This window comes from Mycteria americana, unplaced genomic scaffold (genome assembly GCF_035582795.1).
Source record: "Mycteria americana isolate JAX WOST 10 ecotype Jacksonville Zoo and Gardens unplaced genomic scaffold, USCA_MyAme_1.0 Scaffold_53, whole genome shotgun sequence".
NCBI classification, from domain to species: Eukaryota; Metazoa; Chordata; class Aves; order Ciconiiformes; family Ciconiidae; genus Mycteria; species Mycteria americana.
Genome location: NW_027445639.1, coordinates 355,217 through 380,313, shown reverse-complemented (window position 1 = coordinate 380,313; position 25,097 = coordinate 355,217). Strand labels below are relative to the sequence as shown.

The 25,097-nt window shown below is 56.0% G+C and overlaps 1 long non-coding RNA gene across 4 annotated transcripts; it reads right to left on the bottom strand.

Annotated features, from left to right (window-relative positions):
- Nucleotides 1–6,236: 6,236 nt before the first annotated feature.
- Nucleotides 6,237–21,238, bottom strand: LOC142404000 (uncharacterized). 4 transcript variants are annotated; one of them, XR_012773708.1, is made up of 6 exons: nucleotides 21,114–21,238; nucleotides 20,143–20,510; nucleotides 19,702–20,015; nucleotides 16,170–16,287; nucleotides 15,573–15,690; nucleotides 6,237–9,601 (listed from the first exon to the last, which is right to left on the bottom strand). It is a non-coding gene; the product is annotated as an uncharacterized LOC142404000 (long non-coding RNA). The 4 variants fall into 4 exon arrangements; XR_012773710.1 differs by having other exon boundaries at nucleotides 6,237–7,897; XR_012773709.1 differs by lacking the exon at nucleotides 16,170–16,287.
- Nucleotides 21,239–25,097: the final 3,859 nt, after the last annotated feature.

Genomic DNA, 25,097 nt, shown 5'->3' with positions numbered 1-25,097 from the left:
CACACCTGGAGTACTCGGTCCACATCTGGGCTCCTCAGTACAACAGCCATGGACATACTGGAGACAGTCCAGCAAACGGTCACGAAGATAATGAAGGGACTGGAGCTTCTCTCCTATGAGGAAAGGCTGAGAGAGCTGAGACTTCATCCTGGAGAAGAGAAGGCTCAGGGAGAACTCATCAAGGTATACAAATACCTGAAGGGAGGGAGTAAAGAAGATGGAGCCAGGCTCTTGTCAATGGTGCCCAGTGACAGGTCAAGAGGCAGGACAGGAGGTTCCCTCTGAACATCAAGAAACGCTTTTTTACTGTGAAGGTGGTCAAACATTGGCACAGGTTGCTCAAAGAGCTTGCAGTCTCTATCCTTGGAAATACCCAAAACCCAGCTGGACATGGTCCTGAGCAACCCCAGGCTGTTTGTGGCTGACCCTGCTTTAAGCAGAGGGGGTGGATCTCCAGAGGTCCCTCCCCTCCTCTTGGAGGTGATCAACACTGACTGAACACAGCCCTGAGCAATCTGGTCTGATTGGACCTGCTCTGAGTTGGACCAGACAGCCTCTGAAGGTCCCTTCCAACCTAAATTATTCTATGATCCCGATTTTCTGTTGTGTTTTTTTTTAAGAGAGTAGAATGGACTGTGTGGCCCCAGCAGCTCCAGCCTCTACACCTCACCTGGCCATCACCAAGGCTCATGCCTTCCAGCCCAAGCATGGCAGCACTCTTGTTGCTCCAGGACATGCCACAGCCTCATCTAGCCATCTTCTCCTCCACCTGGGGACCAGTATGGCCCCACTCACCATGCTGAACCAGTAACTTACAAAAGACACTCCATCCAGGAACATGCCCAGGTGGTAATTAACACTTACTGTGGATAATTAGACACCAAAGCTGTGAAGATGAGCATCACACCCACCTTCCTGCCACATCCCACGTCAGACTGGAGGGCCCCAAAACGTTTTATTTGGGACCATGATGGAAGTTGGGTGGCCTTTCTTGGGAGGCCGCCTCCCACTGGCCTTTTTTTGGCTGCCTGTTCAAAGCCTCTCCCTCCCTTTTTGTCCATTTTTCTCTCCCTGGAAACGTGACTTCCTCTTTCACGATGGCAAACAGGAATAGCTGCTGTCAGGTTGCCAGGCAGCTGGCTGCATTTCTGGGTGTAACATCTGACTACACTGGCAGCAGCACAGTGTCCCTGTGGCTGCTGCCTGCCCCGGGCTGGGAGACCCACGTTGTGCCATGGTCCAGTGCACCACGTACGTGCCCGGAGCATGGCTGCAGGCACTCAGGAATGGTGCATCAGCCACAACTGGGCTCCAGCAGCACCTGGAGCTGGCCCCCGGGCCAGAACGGTGCTGAGCTGTGGCCTCCAGATCAAAGCACCCGCCAGCAGTCAGGTGTGCCGGTCCCCTCACCGCCTCCAGAGCCTGTGTACCGTGCCCTCTGTGCCGTGCTGCCTCCTGCCCTGTCTTCCTCCCCACCTTCCTTCCTAGTCCACATAGTCCTCTCCTCCAGGCCCTCAGCTGCCTTCCTGCCCCCTGTCTCAGTCGTGGTCAGATCTCCAGTCCTGCAGCAAGCAACTCCACGTACACTGGCAGCATTTCCCATACGCTGGCCTATTGGCCACCAACATCGGGCTCCTGGCTCCAGTCCAGGGCTGCACGTTTGCTGCACAGCTTCGTGCCTCCCAGAGCTGTCCTCCTCTTGGCCAGGGTGGATCCAGGGATCCTACCCGCTCAGTCATTCAGCTGCCTCCCAAGCCCCTCCGAGCTGCCCCCGGCCCCATTACAGGGTGAACCATGGTCTCTGCTGGTCTCTCACCTGAAGCCCAGGTGTCACAGCCCCCCTCATGCTCCCTGGCCCCTGTGCATAGGGATTGCCTCCATGCCAGGACTTCCCCCACCCTGGACACCCACCTTGCAAGACAAGAGCCGTGTGAGTCAGCTGGGAGCCATCCGGCCCGGCTGGGTGGGATGAGCCATCCCGTGCCAGCATCCCAGCACCTCTCCCCCATGAGGGCACAGCAGCTCCTGCGTGGGACCAGCCTTCCCCACCCAGCTCAGCCGCATGCTTGGCAGTGCCGGACCACCCTCGCTTGGCTGGTCCTGGCAGCAGCACCAACTGACAGCTCCCTGTCCCCTGCAGGGAGGGCTCATAGCCCTGACCACCTACATGGAAGCTGCCCATCCTGACCCCATGCCACGGCCTGTGGGGGCTGCGCTCGCTCCCTCCCACACCCCCGAGCTTGCAGCTCTTGCACCTTCACTGGCCAAAGCCAACAAACCGTCGAGCAGCCGTGGGGCCTGGGACAGGGTCTGTAACCTCAATATATCCGACCCAACCAACAGCCCCAACAGTGCCCAATGCCACATTTGAGGATCAGCTGCTGGCAAAGCTGAAAGGGGTAAACATGAGAACTGAAGGTCCTGCTGACAGCGTAGATGGGTAGAGACCCACCTCACTCCCTGCCCGCAGCCAAAAGCGGACATGCTGGGGAAGCCCTGGGTGCCTTCTGGTGGAGGGGTGCAGTCAGATTGCCCTGTGCCCCAGCTGTCCATGGCACAGCAAGCCTCATGTCCCAGAGCACCTCATGGATTTCCAAGCTCCTGGCAGAGGGACATCTGCTTTTGCTTTGTGCACAGCCCTGGCGGGCATGTTTCAGGAGCGCTCGGCCGAGCACTGTGAATGGCAGCAATCAGCACAGCAGCTGCAAATCCCCAGAGGCCTGTGTCTCTGTCTGGTCTGGCAGCAGTGGCCGTGTGTGTGGTGCCATCTTCCTGAAGGCGTTGGTGGCTGGGCATCCCGCCGTGCAGCACGGGTGGTGGCAGGCTTAGCAGGAGGGAGCACGCATGGGCTCAGCCAGCCCAGAGCCATAGCAATTATGTTACGAGGGGTCCATTCATCAAGCAATGACCTCTGGAGCAGGATTTTTCCCTTGCTGTTCTCAGCAGGCTGTTCTGCCAGTGACCACCACCCATCATCTGTGTCTGAGGAGCAGAGGGGGAGGACAGATGCTTGACTCTCAGAGAAGGGCAGCAGAGCTGCATTGTCTGCCAGCTGGGAGATGGACCGAAGGGCAGACCCCACCAGCTACATTCAGCTCAGACCCCACCAGACCCCACCAGCTCGGCACGTCCCAGCAGTGCCCCGAGGTCAGCTCTGTGGACATCCTGACAGCCGAGGCTCTGCTCTGCATGGGCTGCGGCGCGTCAAGGGGCCCCATGGCCCCCACCGGAGCGGGAGCTGCACCAGCAGAGTGCCATCTCCTGATGTGCCCTCAGGGGAAGACAGGAGTGTGGGTGGGGGGACCTGGGCCAGTTCATAAGTATGCATCCTTCACCTTGCTGTGCCTAGGAGCTGCAGAGGGAAACTCTTCTGCCAGGAAGCTGGGAAGCCAAACGTTAAAGCAAGTTCCCTGGAAAGGGTGGCAGGAAGCGGTTGCTGCCATGGTACACCCCTGGCACCACCCCAGCGCCCCTGGCTTATCTTCCTCCCTGCCCCTGCCGCAGGCCAGGTGGCCTGAAGCACCAGCGAAAGCCTCGCCGATCCCTGCTTCCCAGGAATCACGTGTCAGGGTACAAGATGCTTGAGAGCCTCTTTCCCACAGAGATCAGAGTTGTGCAATCACATATCTCCAAGCTAGAATAAAAAGGGGTTTTGTCTTTTCTGTTTGTCCACGGTTACCTGCCTGTGCCCATCCCTTGGGTGCTGGGCTTAGCTGGTTCAATTGTGGGTTCTGAAAGAGGACATTTTTGTTAATCTTTCCTTCAAAAGCACATTGCATTGCTCGGCTCAGCTGACCGAGAACAGGCAGAGCAGGTGTGGCAGCGTGAGGTACCTGCAGTCAAGGTGAAGCTCCCCCTCGGGTCCAACACCACCGGCTCACACAGCTCTGCAGGTCCCGAGTCAGCTCCACGCCTGCCAGGAGCACCCACACAGCGCATGGGCGGCTCCGCGCCTCAGGACACCTCTGCCGCCGGGAATCCCAGTGCACGAGCTCCACACCGTGGGTCGCATCAGGCAGAGGGGCACTGGCTGCTGCTGATTTTCTCTGGTTAATATTGTCCCCTGCCGTGTGCAGGGGCTGCCTGTGCATGAATGTCCTAGGAGGGCTGCCTGAGCACAGGGGCTGCCCTCTCCACGTCAGGCATGAGGCTGTTGCCTGCCATGTGTGTCACCCTCTGCAGCGATCCCTGAACTGCTCGGTGCCAGCAGCCATACGTCCAGGGGCTCAGCTGCGTGGCTGCAGGGACCGATGCTCCTGGGACCAGCTGGAAGGGAGTTGTGTCAGCACTCGAGCTCTGGCAGAGGAGGTTTCCCAAATAAAACACTGAAGGAAAACAACACTCCCCAAACACCCCAGTGCTGAAGCATCCTTGAGAAAGCCATCTCCCAGCTCTCTGATGTGGTTCATTGCTGCTTCAGCCAATGACACCTACACCTTCCGGCAGGTGAGGCCGAGCCACCAGGCTGCAGATACCCGAGCCCAGGTGTCTCCATGCCAGGCTTCCCAGGAAGCTGCAGGACCAGCTGGTGAGTCACCAAGCGCAGCAGAGGACAGGGGCATCCCATGGGTCTGCATCCTGGCTTTGCTCTCCATAGAGCTGTAGTGAGGGGCAGTTAGAGAGGTGGAGGCAGTGCATACTTGCGTTTCAGACGCTCCCTGAGACCTGCACACTCGCCTTATTTTTCTTTACTTCTTTTTAGTGTAAAGCCTGTCTGCCCTTTTAATACCCGACAGCTTTGAGGCCAGACAGATACAGCTGGCTGCAGCTGGGTGGCAGCCCTGGCAATCCAGTGCCACATGTATGGATCCTGATGTGACACAAACCCTCCTCAGATGCTGATTCTGTCCCTTCCCTGCCTTCTGCTGAGCGCAGGATGTGCAGTCACTCGAAGGCCCGCACATTCCACCACGCATGGACGCATAGAGCGCTGGTAGGTGCCACAGCAGCTGACTCGGGGCTTTGCAGGCAGCGCAGCTCCAGCTGCTCGTGTACCTGCTACTGCATCCCCTGCGTCTGGCCAAAGGGGAAAGGCGGCAGCCAGTTGTCAAGTCACTAAATAAGGAGGTGGTGTCTCCAAAGAGCCCCTACCACAGTTCACAGTGCAACGTGGCAAGAAATGCTGGCTGGATGATGGGTCTGTGAGGTGTAAGTGGCAGCGCTGTGGAGCCCCAGGAGGTCTGTACTGCTGGTCAAGCTGTCTGGGAAGTGGGAAGCCAGGGTGACTGCAGGTCAATTAACTCCCCAGGCCTGAAGCCAAGTGAGAAGTCAACGTTCCTCCTCGAGACAACCTGAGCGCAGCGTCATTTGTGTTCTCACAAATATCCAGCTCCTGGCACTTCAAGGAAAGTGAAATGTGAAGTCATAGTATTTTGCCTTGTAAACCAAAATAGGAACTGCTGCCCGATTCAAAAACCTCTGATCATATTCAAATCACAAGTGGTACAGTGTCAGCTTACAGGGGCAAATCAGCTGTCTTCCAGAGAAGGAAGATAAAATGGGTAAACCAATCAGCATTGCTCAGCAAGGACACCAGTTTCCAAATTACTTGCAGGTATTCCACCAGTGCTCTCACAGACTGTGCAGCTAAAGCAAGCACACAGCATGCACACCACTAAGATGGTCCATGCCATCCACCTGGATGGACCTGGAGCAGCAAGGCCGGGGGTGACCTGAAAGGTCTGCTCTCCAAGATGTCTCCAGGACTTGGTGCAGACTGGGAGCAAGCCTAAGGAACAGCTTTCCCAAGGGACAGACAACTGACATACCATCTTCCTTATGCTATTCTTTTGTTTCCAAGTTTGCAGGTCATTTCCAATTTTGCAGTCAGGACTCCATCATCAAGAACAACCCCCTTGTTTGCTTGTGAGGCCTCGTGGTCAGCAGTACTTGGCTGCAGCTGCTAACGACAAGTGTCGGAGTTGAGCTGGTGCCTTCCAGTGCCAAGAGAATGGGGAATGGGCCTCATGACATCATTGTCACCATGTAAGATGCTGGTGATGCTCCCAGATGGCAGACAGAGAGACAGGAGCCCTCCTTTAAGTCTCAAGTTGTCGTGGTTTAACCCCAGTCAGCAACTAAGCACCACACAGCCACTTGCTTACCCTCCCTCCCCACCCCCGGTGGGATGGGGGAGAGAATCGGGAAAAAAAAAGGAAAACCCCTGGGCTGAGATAAAGACAGTTTAATAGGACAGCAGAGGAAGAGAAAATAATAACAATAATAATAATAATAATAATAATAATAATAATAATAATAATAATAATAATAGAATGTACAAAACAGGTGATGCACAATGCAATTGCTCACCACCGGCTGACCAGTGCCCAGCCCGTCCCTGAGCAGTGATCCCTGCTCTCCAGCCAGCTCCCCCCAGTTTCTATACTGAACATGATGTCCTATGGTACGGAATAGCCCTTTGCCCAGTTGGGATCAGCTGTCCTGGCTGTGCCCCCTCCCAGCTTCTTGTGCACCTGGCAGAGCATGGGAAGCTGAAAAGCCCTTGACTAGTGTAAGCATTACCTGGCAACAACTAAAACATCGGTGTGGTATCAGCATTATTCTCATGCTAAATCCAAACCACAGCACTGTACCACCTACTAGGAAGAAAATTAACTCTATCCCAGCTGAAACCAGGACAAAAGTCTAACTCTGAGCCCCAGGAGCAGGGAGAAGGGATGGAGGCAGGTCTGGAGGCAGCACAGTCGCACACACCCCGGCACAGTCTGCACAACACTCCAGCTAGGCTCTGCCTTGCTGGGCAGGGGCAAGCGTCCCCGTGCCTTTAACACACCAGTGCATGGTGGCTTTGGGAATGGGGCTGAGAGGGTTTTAGCCCAAGCCACAGAAACAAAGACAAGGGCCAGGAGGAGATACATGCCCTATGCATCTGACAGTAGGTGGCCAAAGCAGCAAGTAAGCTAGATGGGACCAAGGTCTGGCATGCAGCACACATGCAACCCTGTCGAGGAGGACCAGGGTTTCAGCTCTGCAGCGTAAGGATTGGCATTTATGAAGCTGAGAGGCTCAGTGCAGTCTCTGCTGCGCTCCCTTTCTCTGGAGAAGTCATGCAGGCTCTGGAGTCACCCATGGAACACAGGAATGGCCAGCTGCCTGGAGGTGCACTTTTGGGCACCCTTCTTCTTCATGGGCCTTTCTCAGGGCAGGTGACAGAGGAGCAAGTGAGCCCCAGGACCGTGGAGGGCCAGCTCATCCTGTGCCAGTGGGTGCAGCCCCCTCGGTGGCTCCAGGAGCTGGCAGGCACGGGGGCTCAGGCACAGCGCTCACCTGCAGCATCCCCTGATCCCCTGTATCCTCTTGGGTACAGTATTGGATACAGCAGAGCTCAGCTCACTTAATCCATCTCCAAAAAGCCTTTGATAGTGCCTTAGAGAAGATCGTGACAGAACTAAGCTGCTTCAGGGTTGAAAAGAGTTTTGTCATGTCCCAGAAACAGGCTAGGAGGTAAGGAGGGAAGCATAGGATTAAATACTCCGTCCTTGTCGGGGAAGAGGGAGCCCTGTTCTCTGCTAAAGAGGGGACAATCTGGGAACAGGGTCGAGGTGAGGCACCAGCATTTCCACATGATACAACTCTACTTAAGCCATCTGGTGCCTGTGAGGGAGATGGGTCTGCTCAGAGATCTGTATGTGCAGGAGGAGGTGACGTTCAGGGCTGATTCACTGCAGGTGATGTTTGTGTGCAGCTTGGGTCACTCCAGCTGCCCCGGGCAGCCAAGGAAGAGCAGGTCCATGCAGCCAGTGGTTGCTTTGTGGACACATCCTACAGCAGACGTGCAAGTGGTCAGAGGAGTCATGCTCTGGGCTCCAGCGAGCATCTTGATGTGCTCTCCATGGCTATAACGGGACCTGGGCCCCAGCTCAGCGGGAGGTATCCACTGTGGGGAGATAAATCACAGCCTCTGTTTTGACAAATGCAAAGTAATGCACCTTCAAGGGAAGCCACCAACTACCAGCACTTCAGAGGTGTCTAAACAGCTCCAGATAGTGGTCCAGTGCCACTGGTACAGCTCAGAGGAGCACCCTGCTTGGCCGTGGTCAGTGCTGTGCCATGCCCAAGGAGTGTGTGGGGACCAACGCAGAGCAGCTCAACACTGCCTTGCGGGTGCCCATCTAGCCAGGCCTGCGCACGGGCATCTGTGCTGCACAGAGCAGGCCACTGAGAGAAGAGAGAAACGGGATCCTCCCGCCTGGCCCAGGCCAGGTACTCTTTGCACCCCCTTACACTCTGCTCCTGCCAGGGATGCAGCCCAAAATGAAGCTTTTGCTGTAGCCCAACTGGAATAGCTGAACTGTGCTAATTGCACAGTGAAGTGCAATTAGCAGTAAATTTGTGGCATCAGTAACTAGCCAACATAATGCAGGCTGAAAATAGATGTCAGGCAAGGAAGGGCTTCTGAGGAGGGAGTAAAGACAACAGAAACATGTCGCATGTCCACCTTCACCCCTGTGAACAGAGGGACCTCCTGCTCAGGTGTGTTCCCCAGAGCCAAACCGAACTTAGTGAGTCAGAGGGAAAATGTCTCTGTGTGCTGATCATCCAGTCTGGCAAGCACCTACACAGGCAGGAATGTGCACCCAAAGCAGGACACCCAGGGAAGGAAGGGCAGGGGCAGGCAGCACCTCCTCCGCACATGGGCACCGAGTCACGCACACCCACACAGGGCCAGAGACACACCAGCACACACAGTTGCACACACCCGCGTATGTGCAGCTGCACATGCAGGCTCACACATGCAGGCATATATACAGTCTCTCCCTTGCACACACACACAGTCACATGTGCACACACTCACATGGAATCACCTACACGCAGAGTCACACAAGAGCACATACAGTCACACACACATGCAGAGGCACAGACACACGTGCAGGTTGATGGGAGCACATACGCAGTCACAAATGCACTCAGCCACAGACACGGTCAACACCCAAGCACATACACAGCTACACAAATGATTGCACACCAGAGCAACCCAGCCAAAACCCCCCTTGTCCTGGAAGCGGGCGCCAGGTGAGCCTGTTCACCAGAGCTGTGGCTGCGGTCTGATGGCACATGGCCCATCCTACGCTGACACAGAAATGGACCCAAACATGGGACTGAGCTTCCGCCTCACTCAGCCCAAAGCTGGCCAGAGCCATGAGCCTGCCTCTGCCAGCTGGCCAGCCAGCGCAAGCCCTCTGCAAGCAAGTGGTTGATCGGGTGCCCCAAGCTCCTGGGCAGACGCTGGCCATGGCACGGGGCTGGCCCTCCCTGCTCACCACGGGTTTCCTGCTCACTCACGGGTTTCCATTCTGGTGCTGCTTCAGCCGGAGGCACTGACCACACACTGCAAACGACGCCAGAAGCCACCACATCTCCGGTGCCTGCACCGTCCCAGGCATGGCCACAGCGAGGAACAGGGTTGGTCTCTGTCCCAGCTGTGGAGCAGGGACAGCTGCAGGAGGGTGGCTGCAGCTCCCCACCCCAGCCAAGAGACTCAGCCAGAGCAAAGGCAGATTGGACAAGCCCAGATCTGTGGAGACCTCCATGGCAGCCAGGACCACAGGCAGGGCAGTCCACCAGCAGTCGTGCTGGGCACCTGTCAGAAGAAGGTGGTGGCAGAGAGTCCAGAAGCCTCACTGTGCCTCTGCACCCTCCACAGCCATCACTTGCCCAAGCTCCAGCGAGAGACATGCCCCACATCTCGCACCAGGGCCGGTCACTGTGCCCCAGCCCCAGCCCCTGCCCTTCCACCTGGGCTCCTGGGGCTGGGGCTGCCGTGACACTGTTCTGTGTTGGTTGGATGTCTGTATTTCAGCTGTGCTCCTGTGTTTCAGCACAGGGCAGGGCCACCGTGTCATCCCCAGGGGCGGGGAAGGGAAGGATTTAAATTGGGCGCTTGCCTCGGCTGCTCATCCTGGCTGAGAGGCGGCGGGAGGAGGAGGACCAGAGCCTGCCAGCAAGCCAGCTGCTCTGGATACGTGTCCAGCAGGTAGGACAGAGCCCATCTGGAGGGGGCACCAGGGCCACCACACAGTCCCACTTCGGCATGGCACCCTCCATGCAGATACAAGGGGCCTGCAAGGGATGTGGGGACCTTGCCTCTACCCCAAAACCTAGTGTTCGGAGGGCAGCTGCTGAGACCCAGGGGACTGGTGAGCAGGAGGTCTCCAGGCAGGACTCGGTCCTTTCCAAAAGGGACAAAGTGACAGAGTGGCACCAGGGCTGGACGGAGCTGCTGCTTCATGCGATGCGCTTTGTGTCCTCAACACTTCAGCTGAGTAGATCAGACATTGGGACATTGGGATATGGGAGGGAAGCAACCAGAGCTGTGGGATCTGCCTGACCCTGCAGGCGCCCGAGACAGGAGGCTGCCGACTCACGCGGTGGGTCTCGGCTGGGAGCCCAGCGGCAGGAGGCTGCGAGGCGAGCGCCAGGCTGGGGGGGGGCTGACGCGATTTCACTCCCTGGGGTGCAGGCAGGGCCTGGGACCACGGCACCGCTGGGCCACCCCTGCTCACTCTGGCTGGAAAACTGCTTCTACTGGGGCCTCTTGGGCTGGGCTGCTGCGACAGCTTGAAAGGACAGCCAGCTCCTGCCCCAGGAGCTGCGTGTACAGCCAAGCCCCAGCATCAGGAGGTCTGATTAGAGACCAGCTAATGATAGCTTGCAGTTGGGCAATGTCTTTCCAGTATAGGGTGTTTACACGACATCCATGTCCTACATAGGTGTCGCCTGCTCCAGGGCATGACACAGAACTCCGCTTTGTCCTGGACCGAGTGCCACCCAAGCAGGCAGCACAACCAGCCCATCACCTCCTGGGAGGTTTCATCTGCATCAGGCAGGGGAGGGCAGAGAAGCTGCTCTCAAGGGCTGGAGCCACAAGGTGGACCAGAGCCGCTGGCTGTAGAAGAGCCTGAAGCCATGGGCAGGGTCCCCAAAGACGCAGGGGCTGGTCTGTAACTGCTGGGTTGTACCTCTCCCCTACCGTGATCCATCTCCACTAGCATCAATCCAATATTTAAATGGATCAAAAGCAATGACTCAGAGACTTTTAGACCAGTTAGGTAAACAGTCAGAGAATTAAGCTGTGACCCTGATAATGAACTAAACATATTATTAATGTCAGTCACTGTAGTTTATGGGAGATGGGTGTTCCCAAAGAAATGGTTTGGGTTTTGTTTTTGCTGGTTTTACAAGACTGTGGCCTCATCACCACAAATGTTGTGGATACTGAAAGTTTACAGGGCTTCCAGAAGAGACCAGGTGACCAGAGGGGAGACATCCCTTGAGGATTACTACACAGACCCAAAATGCCTCCAGCTCATGAAATCCACTGAGGTGGAAATAGTCAGAGGTTGACATAGAAACCAGGGAAATATTACACACGTTGCCCCGTCCTTCATCCTTCCCCTGCTGTCCACTTATGGCTCAAGATGGAAACAAGACTCTGGGCTACACAGACCCTTGGCCTGACTCGGCATGGCTGTTCTGATGTCTGCTCAAGAGCACGGCTGCCTTCCTCTGAAACACTTCAGACAGCACAACTGGCGTCTTGGTTAAGGGTGCTGTATTTTTATGGGTGAGGGGGCAAAGGCACCCACTGGATTGACTGTGACTGGTCACATTAATAGCAAAGTACATGCCTGAAGGGGAGAACCCACTGCAAGCAGCTATTTACAGCAGGCTCCCTGAGGTATCTGCTCTTAGTCCCTCACTGCTGTCTAATTTTTATTTATATATATATATATATATATATATATATATATATATAATTTTATCTACCATTTTACCTACATAACAATTAGCTAATAACAAAGACCGACCATTCATGACCTCCCGCAGCACAGGAGCTAGAAGCTCCCAGTAAAAATACTTTCCCTGCAAAGTGTGATTAAACCACAAGCCTTGTTGCCACAGGACGTTGTAGAGGCTGACACCAGACCTGGACTCGCAGACATGACTGCAGAGGTCTGTGGAGGTCTGTAGCCTGTGGTGGCTATAGACAGTGGTCCAGGGCAAGCCCAGCCCAGGATGTCCGGAGGGCTGTGTGCCGGAGGGCTGTGTGCCAGAGGGCTTGGCCAGAGGGAGCATCTCTCTCTACCATCCTGTTCCTAGAGCAGTTTCCCTAAATATCTGGAGAGAGCACTTCGGCCCTGCTGCAGAGAGAGCACTCAGTCAGACAAACCCTCCCATTGACTCTGCCCTTATTCCCAGTTGCTGGAACTGGTTAGAATGGTCCCCAGGATGGTGTCTGGCACGAGCCAACTAGCCTTTCCACGGACAATGTCCGTGCACAGTTCAGAAGTCAGCGTGGGCCAGGACCAGTGCCAGCATGCCTGTGGCAACAGACCCCAGTTTTGGAGGACAGGAGAGTGTAACAGGATGGGGGCTGGGAGCTCTGCCAACCCAGTGGCCTTAGAACAAGCAGAGACCTAGGCACATCTCAACTTCAGCAGAGGCACAGCCTTAGAGAAGGTCTCTGCCAGCTTCGACCCACTGCTGCATGTGGATCTTACTAGCCACTCATCTGTCGCTAAGACCATTCCCATGTCCTGTGTCATGCCAGGGTGGTGTGGGATCACACAGCAAGAAGAAAGATCTCCACAGACAGCCATGAGCCAGCTGTGCCTGCCACCCTGCTCAGTGCTGGCAGTGTCCCACCACTGCCCTTCACAGCCTGCTCGTGACCAGCACAAAGCCAGGCAGCATGATGGTCTAAGTGGACAAGAGCAGAAGGTGACTTGCAGCACTAGCCAGCACCTCTCTGCAGCTGGATAGTCGCTGGTGGCAGTCATATCAGGAAGTCACTGCTGTTTCTTGGCACAACCTGTGCTTATCAAGCGACCACCAGCTAAATCTGCCAGCCCCAGGGCAGCACAGGAGCCAGTACTGAGGGAATAGGGAGGTGAGCAGTGGCCATGCTTCCTGCTGGCACCCTGTGGCATCAGCCCAAAAGTGAGCAGTGGTTGTGTCACCCAGGAACAGAAGAGGAAGGTCTTAGAGGCCACAGGTTTGAGGCAGTGTCAGGCTCTGGGAGAGCAGGCAGCTCCTTGGGGGCCCAGAGTGGGGCCAAGTTACCCATGCTGCTGATATGATGCTTCTTTGCGGAGTGCATGTCTCTCACTAAACCTGGCACTCTGTGACATGGCCCTCAAACCTCTCTGCCTGCAGGCGCCTCTGGTCAGCTGCTGCTGGTCAGCTCCGCTTCCCCTGTCTGCTCCCCTTCACAGCACTATCTGTTTTCCTGCCCTGAGTGCAGGAGCTCTTTGACATAGGCATCAAGCCTTCTGGTCATGACAGTGCTGCATCTCTGCGCCAAGACTACCAGCTGCACAGCGATGTGTAGAGCCTGCCGCTGCGGCTGGGAGGTGCACAGCATGCTGAACAGGCAAGCACACCGGTTGGGCTGTCACTGCTGCTTCCAGAGAGCTCTCATCCGCTGTTCGAGAGGGAGCTGCACAAGGGGCACTCTTGGCCCTGAGATTGCTGCTGAGAGAGGAGGATGGCAGCAAAGCCCCAGACCCCACTCCCCGCTTCTCTCTGGGCTCCTGCTACCACATCCAGGGAGATGGCTTTCTTCACACACACCATGAAAACTGCACAAGAACCTATGTCTTATCAAGTCGTTTCTTTCTCTCTCCTCAGACAAACACGGTGCCCCACAGTAGCAGGACTGTTCCCCAGACACAATGCAGAAGATGAGTGGACCCCCTCAGAACAAGTCAAGCAACGTGGGAAGTAACCTGATTGCAGGCGGACACAAAGAAATGGGTGGGGGTGGGAGTAACTTCATAGCTGGAGTCCTCATCCAGGCCATGAATAAGAAGATGAGTATCTATGATGCCATGATGAGGGGGCTCCTGACACCAGGTACGGCCTTGGTACTGCTGGAGGCACAGGCTGCTTCAGGGTTCCTCACCGACCCTGTGAGGAATGAGAAACTATCAGTGAAAGAGGCACTGACTGCAGGACTCATAGGCAGAGACTTTTATGAGAAGCTGCTGTCAGCAGAGGGAGCCGTGACAGGGTACACGGAGCCGTACACAGGACACAAGATCTCCCTCTTCCAGGCCATGAAGAAAGAGTTCATCGTGAAGGAGCATGCTATCCGCCTGCTCGAGGCCCAGATCGCCACTGGCGGCATCATCGACCCCGAGTACCGCCACCGTGTCCCTGTGGAGGTGGCCTACCAGCGTGGCTACTTTGACGAGGAGATGTGCCAGTTTCTTTCTAACCCCAAGAATCAAACAAGAAGTTGCTTCGACCCCAACACACATGAAAACCTCACTTATACACAGCTCCTCCGCCGCTGCGTGCCTGACCCGGACACGGGGCTGCTCATGCTCCATGTGATGGACAAGGGCTCCGTGCTCTACCAGCTGAACAAGGACGCCCGCAAAGCCCTGCAGGCCGCCCGCACCACTGTCAGCGTGGGGCTCTTCCAGGGCCAGAGCGTCACCATCTGGGAGCTCCTCTTCTCCCGCTACATCCCTGATCACCAGAGAGAGGAACTGCTGAGGAAATACAAGGCGGGGACGGTGACCATCCCGGAGATGATCACCATCCTCACCACCATCATCACTGGGGCAGAAATGGAAAATGGGGATCTGAGCTCATCCACAGTTATACCCAACAACGAGGAGGGAGCATCACAACCAGTTCAGTATATGCACTCCCAGGAGCAACAGTTGAGAAAGTCCTTAAAGTCTGCAACCATCTATGTCACTGCTGGTGAGTTCCAGGGGCAAAACTTTTCCTTGTTGGATCTGCTCTTTTCCAAATACATCCCTCAAGGGAAGCGGCAGGAGCTGCTGGAGCTGTACAGAGCAGGGATACTGACCACAGAACAGGTGGCTACTGTGGTTACCACCACCATAAACAGAACAGAAGCTGCAAATGCCGTGCTCATGGCAAATGCCAGAAGTCCACAGAAGGCAGTGACAAGGGCAGAGGAAAATGGACATGATTTTTCAACACAAGATGCACAACTAGATAACATCTTGAAGTCTACCACCATTGATGTGCCAGCTGGTGAGTTGCAGGGGAGGCAGGTCCCTGTGTGGGACCTGCTCTTCTCCGACTACATTCCTGAGGAGAAAAGGCAGGAGCTTCTGGAGCTGTACCGTGAAAGAGTATTAACTCTGGAGCAGATGATAACTGTTGTCACCACTGTCATTAAGAAAAAAGAATCTACAAGCAGAAAATTCCTAACTGCAGTCAAGACTTCCAACAAGGACACTGTGTCAGCAGCAGGAGAGAAGGATGATGACTCCCCCAAAGAAGAACCATGGGAAACAGCCTTGAAAACCACAGTCGTTGACATGGAGGTCGGAGAGTTTCAGGGCCACAAGGTCTCTGTGTGGGACCTGCTCCACTCCAAGTATATCCCCGAGGAGAACAGAAAGGAGCTCCTGGAGCTGTACCAGGCAGGAGAGTTAACCCTTGAGCAGGTGAAAACCGTTGTCAGCACTATTGTAACCAAGGCAGAAGCAGCAAGGGCAGAGGAACTGGCAAATGCAAGTAGTCCAAGAGCAGAGTCGACAGTTGCAGAAGCTGAGCACACCCACCTGCAGGAGGACAGGAACTGGGAAGAGACCTTGAAGTCCACCACAGTTGAGATGTCAATGGATGAGTTCCAGGGGAGGCAGGTCTCTGTGTGGGACCTGCTCTTCTCCGACTACATCCCTGAGGAGAAAAGGCAGGAGCTTCTGGAGTTGTACTGTGCAGGGACATTGGCCTTGGAGCGGTTAATAATTGTTGTCACCACTCTCATTAAGAAAAAAGAATCTACAGGCAGGAAATTCCTAATTGCAGTCAAGAGTTCCAACAAGGACACTGTGTCAGCAGCAGGAGAGAAGGATGATGACTCCCCCAAAGAAGAACCATGGGAAACAGCCTTGAAAACCACAGTCGTTGACATGGAGGTCGGAGAGTTTCAGGGCCACAAGGTCTCTGTGTGGGACCTGCTCCACTCCAAGTATATCCCCGAGGAGAACAGAAAGGAGCTCCTGGAGCTGTACCAGGCAGGAGAGTTAACCCTTGAGCAGGTGAAAACCGTTGTCAGCACTATTGTAACCAAGGCAGAAGCAGCAAGGGCAGAGGAACTGGCAAATGCAAGTAGTCCAAGAGCAGAGTCGACAGTTGCAGAAGCTGAGCACACCCACCTGCAGGAGGACAGGAACTGGGAAGAGACCTTGAAGTCCACCACAGTTGAGATGTCAATGGATGAGTTCCAGGGGAGGCAGGTCTCTGTGTGGGACCTGCTCTTCTCCAACTACATCCCTGAGGAGAAAAGGCAGGAGCTTCTGGAGCTGTACCGTGCAGGAACACTCACCATTCAGGAACTGGTCAGCACCACCAGCAGCATTGTGACAGGTGGCAAAGAAAGGCATCTTGCAACTCTTCCCCAGCAGACAGTGGATCTCCTCCAGTCTGAGGGCTCCTACATTACTTTTGGCCAGTTCCAGGAGCAGAGGGTGTCCGTGTGGGAGCTCCTCTCCACCAAGCAAGTCTCCGAGTACAAACGAGAAGCACATCTCGACACTTACGGCACAGGAGGGCTGACTGTGAACAAGATCACCATCACCACCACTGTCATCACAGGCCCACAGCGTAAGAAGAGACACCACCATGACCACTAGCACCACCCATCCCAGAAGAGGAGCGAGCTCTGCCTCCCGGGGCAGACATAGCCTGGGCACTTGTGAGAGTTTGCTCTCCACATAACTCAATTATGGGCAGGAAAGAGCGGTGACAAACCTGTGTGCAGAACAGGGCAGGCGCCTGCTTAAACTCCTTGCTCTCTCATCTACTACTTTGCTGAGATTTCTTTTGCCCAATGGAGCTTTCCTGGAGGGGTTCTGGGGAGGGTCCAGGAAGGCTTATGACTGCGGCTTTCTGCCATGCACAGACAGACACTGACAGAACAGGGAAATGTGGGGCAGGACCCAAGTCAGATGGGTTGGAGACTGCCACGAATGGGAGCAGGCAGAAACCCCAGTGCAGGAGCTGCGGGCAGCACAACTGACAGCCCCAGAAGAGCCGCAGAGGGACAGACAATCTCTGCTCAGGATAGTTGGGACCCTGGCCCTGCTGAACAGCAAGCAGCGGTGTCAGCACATGTGGCTGTGGTCACCCATGGGACATTTAGCCCTGACCTGTCCTTCGGCTCTGCTACTGCAGGCTGGGGCCATGGGGGTCTGCTGGGCTGCCAGAGCTCGCTGCATGTGAGCATTGTGGGGAGAGGGGTTCTGGTGCCAGGGCTCTGACATCTGCAACAGTGAGAGGCTGCTGGGTGCACTCACAGGAGCGGCAGTGCTTCCGCAGGGCGAGAGGACGCTGCACGCAGGGCAGGACTGCTCCCACGGATGCCGGGGAACCCCAAGTGCCTGTGCCCATGAAGGTCACTGCCCGTCACAGAGGGAGAAGCACCCACGGGAGCAACCCCATGCTTCTCAGTGCAGTGGGGGGGCCAGGCGTGGCTCCCTGCCCCATACCCCTTCATGCACGCACAGAGCCACGTGCACAGAGGTGTGCGCCACAGAGCTGTGCATGCTGTGCTGTGGAGCCACGTTCTGTGGCCATGCACGCGTGCCACACGGGTGTGCGCTGCAGAGCTGCGCACGCGTGTGCCACGGGGTGCGTGCACCAAGCCGTGCGCGCAGGTACCGCAGAGCCACGTTCCGCAGTCACACACACACACACACACACGTGTGCGCAGAGCCGTGAGCGGGGCTGGCCGTGCCATGCCCTGGGGAGCCCTGTGCAGCGTGGGGGTGCCGGGGGGGCACACAGGGCACAGCCCCCGGTGTGCGTGTGCCCCTGTTACCGGGCTGTGTGTGCGCGTGCGTGCCGGTGCCGGTGCCGGTGCCTGTGCCTGTGTGTAAGACAAGGCCCTCTCTGGCTTGTGACAAGAGACAAGGCGCTCTCTGACACCGCGTGTGACACAGCTGCTGCCCCCTGCCGCCACGGCGGCCTCTGCCGCGCCCTCAGCCCGGCCAAGCCCCCGGCCAAGCCCGGAGCCAGGCTCGCCGCTGGCGCCGAGCCCTCAGCTGGGGCCTCAGCCGCGGCCCTCAGGCCCCGGACTCGCGGCTGCTCCGTGCCGCTCTGCTGGGCGCAGCTGCCCTCTACCTCTGCACCCCATCCCGCCTGGCTTGGCCACGCCAGCCCTGCACCGGCGGGGCCCTGGCCGTCTCACAGCCCACCTGCAGCCCTTGATACTGCTCAGCCAGGGCGGCGGCTCTGCCCAGTGACGCCTCGCGCAGCCTGCGGAGACAGGCCGGACCCGCGCACCTGTGCCGCTCGCTAGCTGCCCCCAGTCTGGGTCGCAGGGTGGGGTCCCCCAGCGCGGCCCCACGCAGCTTGGACGCCCCTGGCCCGGGCCCCTACAGTGGAACCCCCAGCCTGGGCCCCCCCAGACAGCCCCCTGCCCCAGCCCAGCCACCCCAGCCTGGGCCCCCCGCAACGGGTCCCCTTAGCCTGCCCCCCCCTCCCCCCGGCCCAAGGGACCCCAAGGCCCACCAGGGTCCCACAGATAGACTCCCCTGCAGCATGCAGCCTTTGGGGCCCCCATAGTCCAAGGTGCACAGCTCCAGCCCTGACCAGGGCACCCAGGCCTGGCCTTGGCCTGCCATCCCGTGGGGTCTCGTCAAGCCACCCAGCAGGTCCCCATAGTCCCCCCCTTGAGGTACCCCTGCCCATGGGCTTGGTGCTGGGCATGGCCTGGCCTCTCTGCTGTGCACGCCAGTGCCAGGGCCTGTCAGGGCTTCCCAAACCCCTGCCATCCACACAGGGCCATGGCACCGGGGCCAGAGGGCTCCACGGGGCTCTGGCACACACAGGGATGTGTGCCTCAGCCCTGCCAGCCCTCACTGGAGATGGGGAGCAGCAGCCCACTGCACTGCAGGGCCCCGCTCTGCTCTGGAGCTCACACACCACACCATGCCCGCTGCCTCGTCAGCTCTCCACTCACAAGGGGACAGGGAGGATGCAAGCCAGTCCTCTAGCCAGGGACAGACTTCTCAGGGATGAGCCCCACCGCCAGGTCACACTGCCCCAGGGGATGGTGGCACGTTTTTGGGGCCTGCTCAGATCCTGAGAGCTGCAAGGGCTGCAGCCTCCCCCAGAGCTGCGGGCAGGTTCACCCATCCTGCTGGGCACGCTGCCCGTGGTGTGGCTGGCACATGGCCAAAGCCACAGTGAGTATCGCCCACAGGGAGAGGCTAAAGGCAGAGCCCTGGATGTGCCCACCACAGCTGTGGGTGCCTCTGGAGAGGGTTCCACACACACAGAGCTCCAGAGCCATGCAAGAGCACCATGAGAGCCAGGCACATGGGCTATCTCTGGGGCTGGCTGAATGGTCTCATCCCAGCCGCCCTCACGTTACACACGTGGACAGCCATAGGAGCCCTGTGTGCCACACAGAGCCCACAGCCCTGGGGCACGGCCTGTGGCAGGAGCACCCATCCCTGCTGGGGAGGCGTAGAAAGGTGCTGGCAGAGGTTCCCATGAAACATGACGCTTCAGTCCCAGGGGCAGCAGAGCCGCTCCGTCAGTGGAAGCTTACTAACAAAAAGCCTAACACAGGACTAATATGGGCATGCAGCAGCACAGGGACTTCCCAGGCTTATCCATTCCGCTCCAGAGAGGGAATGGAGTTGCTGGAAAGTACTAGGAAGGGAGCAGAGAACACAATACCATCTCCTGAGATGTTCATTGTCCCATCTCATTGTCTCATCTTGTGAGGACTCAGAGAAGCATAAGAATGATGAAACATAGGGAAGGAAAGAGGAAGGACTGAGCAGACTCCACAGCTGGAGAGATGACCAAGGTGGATGGCATAGTAGTCGGCGGTGGGGAGATGTGTTCACTGTCTTTTCCAGCTCACGGATTGAGGGTTATTGCAGAATCCAGCATGAGGCCAGTTCAAGTCGAAAGAAGTAATGCTGCATACTCTGGGTAGCTGAGCTGAGGAACTCCCAGCTGCAGGATGTTTTGGGTGCTAAAAGTTTCTATGGATTCAAAAAGGATTTGGAGTAAGCCATGGAGGAAAATCCATCAAGGTCTACTAAATAACAGAGAGACTATTGTTTCAGTAGCTCCCAGACACACAAACCCCTGGGGCCTGTGAGGACATACCAGAGAAGTGCTAGTATACGCTTGCCTTGTTCTCACACTGCTTACTACACACTTGCTGTAGGCTGGTGCCAGGTTACAGAGTTGGACAGGCCATGCAGATGCAGCCCCCCGCTCTGTGTTCTTGCTTCTTGCAGGGAATTGGCACCAGCTTGTGCCACTGGCTCTGGGGTGGACCGAGGGGCCTGGATTGTGTAGGCAAGCAGAGGATGGTGGGCAGGAGGACTCAAGCAGCCAGGGCGGTGAGGCTTCTGAAAGGAGTCGGTGCCAGCTCCAGCCTGCCTGGGGATCTGAGACTGGGAGGGTTCCAGATGGCTCCCTGGGACTCAGATTGCACTCCCACAGGAAGTGCTGAATTTCCAAAAAAGAAGCTGAAAGAAAACAGGACATTGTGTAAGGGAAAAGCTGCATACATTTGCATAGTTATAAGCTTGTTGCGTAACTGAATGCGTCTGAATAGTATCTGAATACTCTTTGGAGGCATGGGGGCAATAGGGGAAAAGAAAGGGTCAGGCAGTCTGAGTGTCTGCTGCCCAGTCCCTGCGGGAACATCGCACCACAGCGGATGTGCTGGGTAACTTCTCAGTTTCATGGGAGAAGACTGGGGTTGAGTAAAAGCCCCAGGACTTGACCTGCTGGAAAAGGAAGGGGAAACCAGCAAACCCATCGCTGTGCCCACAGGCCAGGCGAAGCCTCAGCCATGAGTGGGGAAGCAGGTAGAGTTCCCACAGCACAGCAGCTTTCCCTGCTGAGTGATGGTGTTCCCCACCCATGGGGGCCATAGAGCTCCATGACAGTGCCCCCAAGTGTGGGACATAGAGCCAGCCAGGCCCATTACCCCAGCTGGAGCACATCAACCCACCCGAACAAAGCAAACGTGGTTGGCAGGGCACTTCTGGGTCAGCATCCCTGCTCCCTGCTGGGCAGCAGCTTCCCATAGAAATCTTTCTGCAAAACAGGCAAGCTCTCTATACCTCTGCTCTGGGACCTCGATCCAGTCTGCCACCTCCAGCAGCTAGAAATGCCCCCGAGTTTTCAGCCAGTTCAGACCAAGTTCCTCTTATGCAAAAGCCATCCATCAGTTTAAGCAGAGCTCCTCCCGCTCCAGTGTTTTTCACTGATAAAGCTACCCTGGGCAATCTTATCTCCCCTCAACGTCTGTTTTGACAAGCTATCAAGCTGGGCTGCTCTCATCTCCTCTCTGCATTCCCTCAGTCATCTCAGTTGCTCTTCTCTGCACCTTTTCTACAATGAATTCATGTTTTTTAGCGTGGCCGGTGCATGGTCTGTAAATAATGCTCTGTACAATAGCACTGGCACTATCTGCCTCTTCTGGAAATATATCCCAATTGAGTTGAGAATGCACCATGTCTTCGTGGCTGCATTACACGGCAGCCTACATTCGTCCTGAGGTTGTTGAACGCATGCAGGCCTTTTCCTCTTTAATCACTTCCAAATCAGAGGCCTAATTTATGGCATAAATGTTTGTTCAGTGACTCCAGGGCATGACTTTGCATTTTGTACCATTCAATTTCCTCCCATGACTATTAGTTCAGCCTTCAATGTCACCCATTGCCCCTGAATGCTACTCCAGCCCTCTGCTCTACCATTTCACTACCTCACCTGTTAGCTAAGCTCACTGACGTGCACCTGATACTTTATGACAAAGTCGTTGATAAAAATATTAAATTAATTTTGCTCTTAGAGCCCATATTCTCACTTATAATTCCCCTTTCAGCACAATCCAATCTCCTACTGGTAGATAGGACATAGGATGTGTCTACATCTATGCAGCAGCAAGGCTGCTGCAGGAGACAGAAGTTACTTTTTTATCTTTGCTACAGTTGTGATCTGCTGTTGTATGCAATTGTCTTGGTTTTGTCTTAACAGCACAAAGAGGGGGTTTTAGCAACAGACCTCTAGGGTGTCTCCACTAACTTTTTTCCCCAAACCCCAAAGATGACAGCTAACGTCATCTTTATGCTCAGCTGAAAGTCTGTTAGTTTCTCCTAATGCACATTTTTAACTCAAAGAGAGAAAGGAACAAAAGATAATGTTATGATGAAAGCCTTGCTTGATTTTCCACTTAACTCATGCTACTTCTTTTTCTTAAGAAAAGGTCAAAAAAGTGTTTAAAGGCTGTTTAAACAGCAACTCCTCAGCTATAATGTGATAGCCCAGGCTACACTTAACTCCTTACTGCTGTAACAGCAAAGATAGGGTTATTTACCTCAAAGCCTGGTTATAGGGTTATTACCCCAGAGCCACGCAGGCGGCAGCAGGCACCCGTCCTCCTCGCCCTGCACAGGCTGCAGGGCTGCATGTGGGCAGGGTGGGAGAGATTCGAACTGCCTGCAGGGCCCCAGACGCTGAAGCCTTTCATTGCACTGTTCACATCGCCTACACACCTCACTGCTGTGCAGCCCCTGAAACTGCCTCTCCCGGCTCGCCTGCGTCCGCCAGCGTCCTCCAGGGCCAGCATCTGAGAGCAGGGGCAGGGGAAGAGCCTGGAGCCGGCCAGCTCTGCCCAGGGATAAGGGGCTCCTTCAAGGAGGTTCTGGGGAGGCTGTATGTCCTGGGGAGCAGCCGGGCTGCAGAGGGAGGCAAAGCGGGAAGGGACGTAAAGGAACCGGCTGAGATTTACAAAAGGAAACCACGGCCTGAAGAGCAGGAAATACCCTGGCAGCCAAACACAGGAGGCTGGGACATGGAAACACTGGGGTCGGGGGCCACCTCAGCCCTGCACAGCACAGGGTGTGCTGCTGCGCTGAACACGCTGTCCTCCGCTGAGAGCACTACCTGCAGCCAGGCTTCCCTCTTTGTAAAAGAGGCCAGGAGTCAGGAAACTCTGATCAAGTCCCCTGCCAGGGCTGCGGAGCAGCGCTGAGCCCTTCCAGCTGCCTGCAGGAGCCTGCCAAGAAAGGGAGAGCAGGCAATGAGGTCTGACATAAACCAGGCGCCCTTTGTGCATGGCCAACTACGAGCAACGAACAAAATCAGCCTTCTTTGGTGGGAGTACCACTCAGAGCAGCAGCCTCACCTGCTCTGACAGCTGACTCTTGCAGGGCAATTACTGATAGTGCTCCCAGGGCTTTGACCCCCACCTCCCTCTGTCATCCCTGCCCTTGACCCTGCTCCCCTTCACCCCTCGCTGCCTCTCGGTGCCGCAGCTCCGGGCTCCCTCCCTCCACTCCTCTGGTCAGACAGGGACACCTTCCTCCCTCCAGGCGATGCCCCTCTGCCTCTGACCACCAGGTCCAGTACCTCCATCACCCAGAGCCTGTTCTGCAGCCCATGGCTGTGCTCTCACATCTGCAGATGGTCACACAGCCACTGCCCCCATCCTCTGCAAGCAGCCTCTCCCTCTGCTTTGCCTGCACATCAGCCTGGCTGCTGTCCCCTGCGCCCCCTGCTCCCTCGCAGTCGGATGAGCCTTCCCAAGCAGATTCAAACCATCCCATTTTTAGCATTGAGCTGTGACCAGTTACAGCAAATGCCCTCATCCCCACACACCCACACACTGCGCCCTGTTCCTGTGGTCAGCTTCACCTCTGTTTATGTGGTGCACTGTTACACACGCTGGCTTTCTTTCCACTTATGGAAGCACTTATGGAAGAGCTGGATATGTGTTTCCTGCGCTGTGTGGGAGCTGCCAGTGGGAATACAAGCAGAGCTCGAATGAGCAGGGCTTAGACAGTACAAAAGTCTGCAGCCCCTCACCAAGCTCTCTGGCCAGACCTTTGCCCTGAGATGTTTGCAGGAGTATGCGCTGTCCCAGGGGTGACAGTGGAGATGCTTTCAGCAGTAATAGCTGTAAGAGGTAGTTTCAGGAAACTGCTCTGCCTTATTCCCAGGAGAGCTCTGATCCTGCAGCATTAAATGCATGCTGGCCTGCCCTCCTGTGAATTCGCACATCTGAATTACATGCTGACACCAGCAGGTTACACACTTGTGTAGGTCATGTGTTTGTGAAGGACGTATGGGGGGAGCTGCAGAACAGGGGAGGTTAGAGCCTGATGTATTAACTCAGTAAACACAAATAGATTCCTGAGAATCTATGTGCTGGCCACATGTTTGCCCTGCAGAAACCACTAACAATTGTGCTGAAAGAAGACAAAGCAGCAGGGAAGATGTTTGTCGGCTTCACAGAATCAGTCTGGCACCTAGACTGAACCTTAAACCGTAACAAAGTGCAAGTTGTGCAAAAACATGTGACATCATTACATCCCAGCCCTACCCATCAAATGCGGATAAAAATAGACGGCAAGCCAAGAGGGGCCTCCTAGCAGGGAGAGGAGGAAGGGAGACAGGGAGCTTCAGCCCAGGCCTCAGTACCATAAACACCAGCACCCTGCAGGAGCCAGCGCTCCCCTGGCCCTGGAGCAGGCTTGCTGGGCAGCACAACACGGGTGCCCTGCTCCTGCAGGGAAGGATGGTACCAGCTGCACGGCACCACCTGGGCTTTCCTGCAAAACCCAGATCCTGCAGAGCATTGTGGAAAGGAATAAAAGCAAACTAACCCTGAAGGGCTTCAAAAATCCCAGCAGACTCCAGCAATTTAAAGTTGGAGCACACTCAAAATTATACGTACCTGGGACCCACATTAAGTAAAACAAGGAGCTCCTGGCTAGCTGCACGTCACTGCAAGACAAACCCCTCAGGCCTGCCACGCTGTAAAGCAGCTTTCAGATCCTCTGCACTCTTCCAGTCATACTGTGGCTAAAAGCATGGCAGTGCAGTTCAAGCCACAGTCCTTGAGGTAGCAGTGCCCAGGTCACCTGGTAAAACCGGATGAGACCAGAAAGGAGCCCCAGTTCCACATCTCCAAGTGCCCCCTTGCCCAGGGACCGCTGAGCAGAACCGGTCCATTTGCCCCTCCAGACAATGGAAAAGGAGAACTCACCCTGAGCAGCAAATCCTTCCTGCCTCACCTCCGCATGCAGGAATCCTGAATGGCA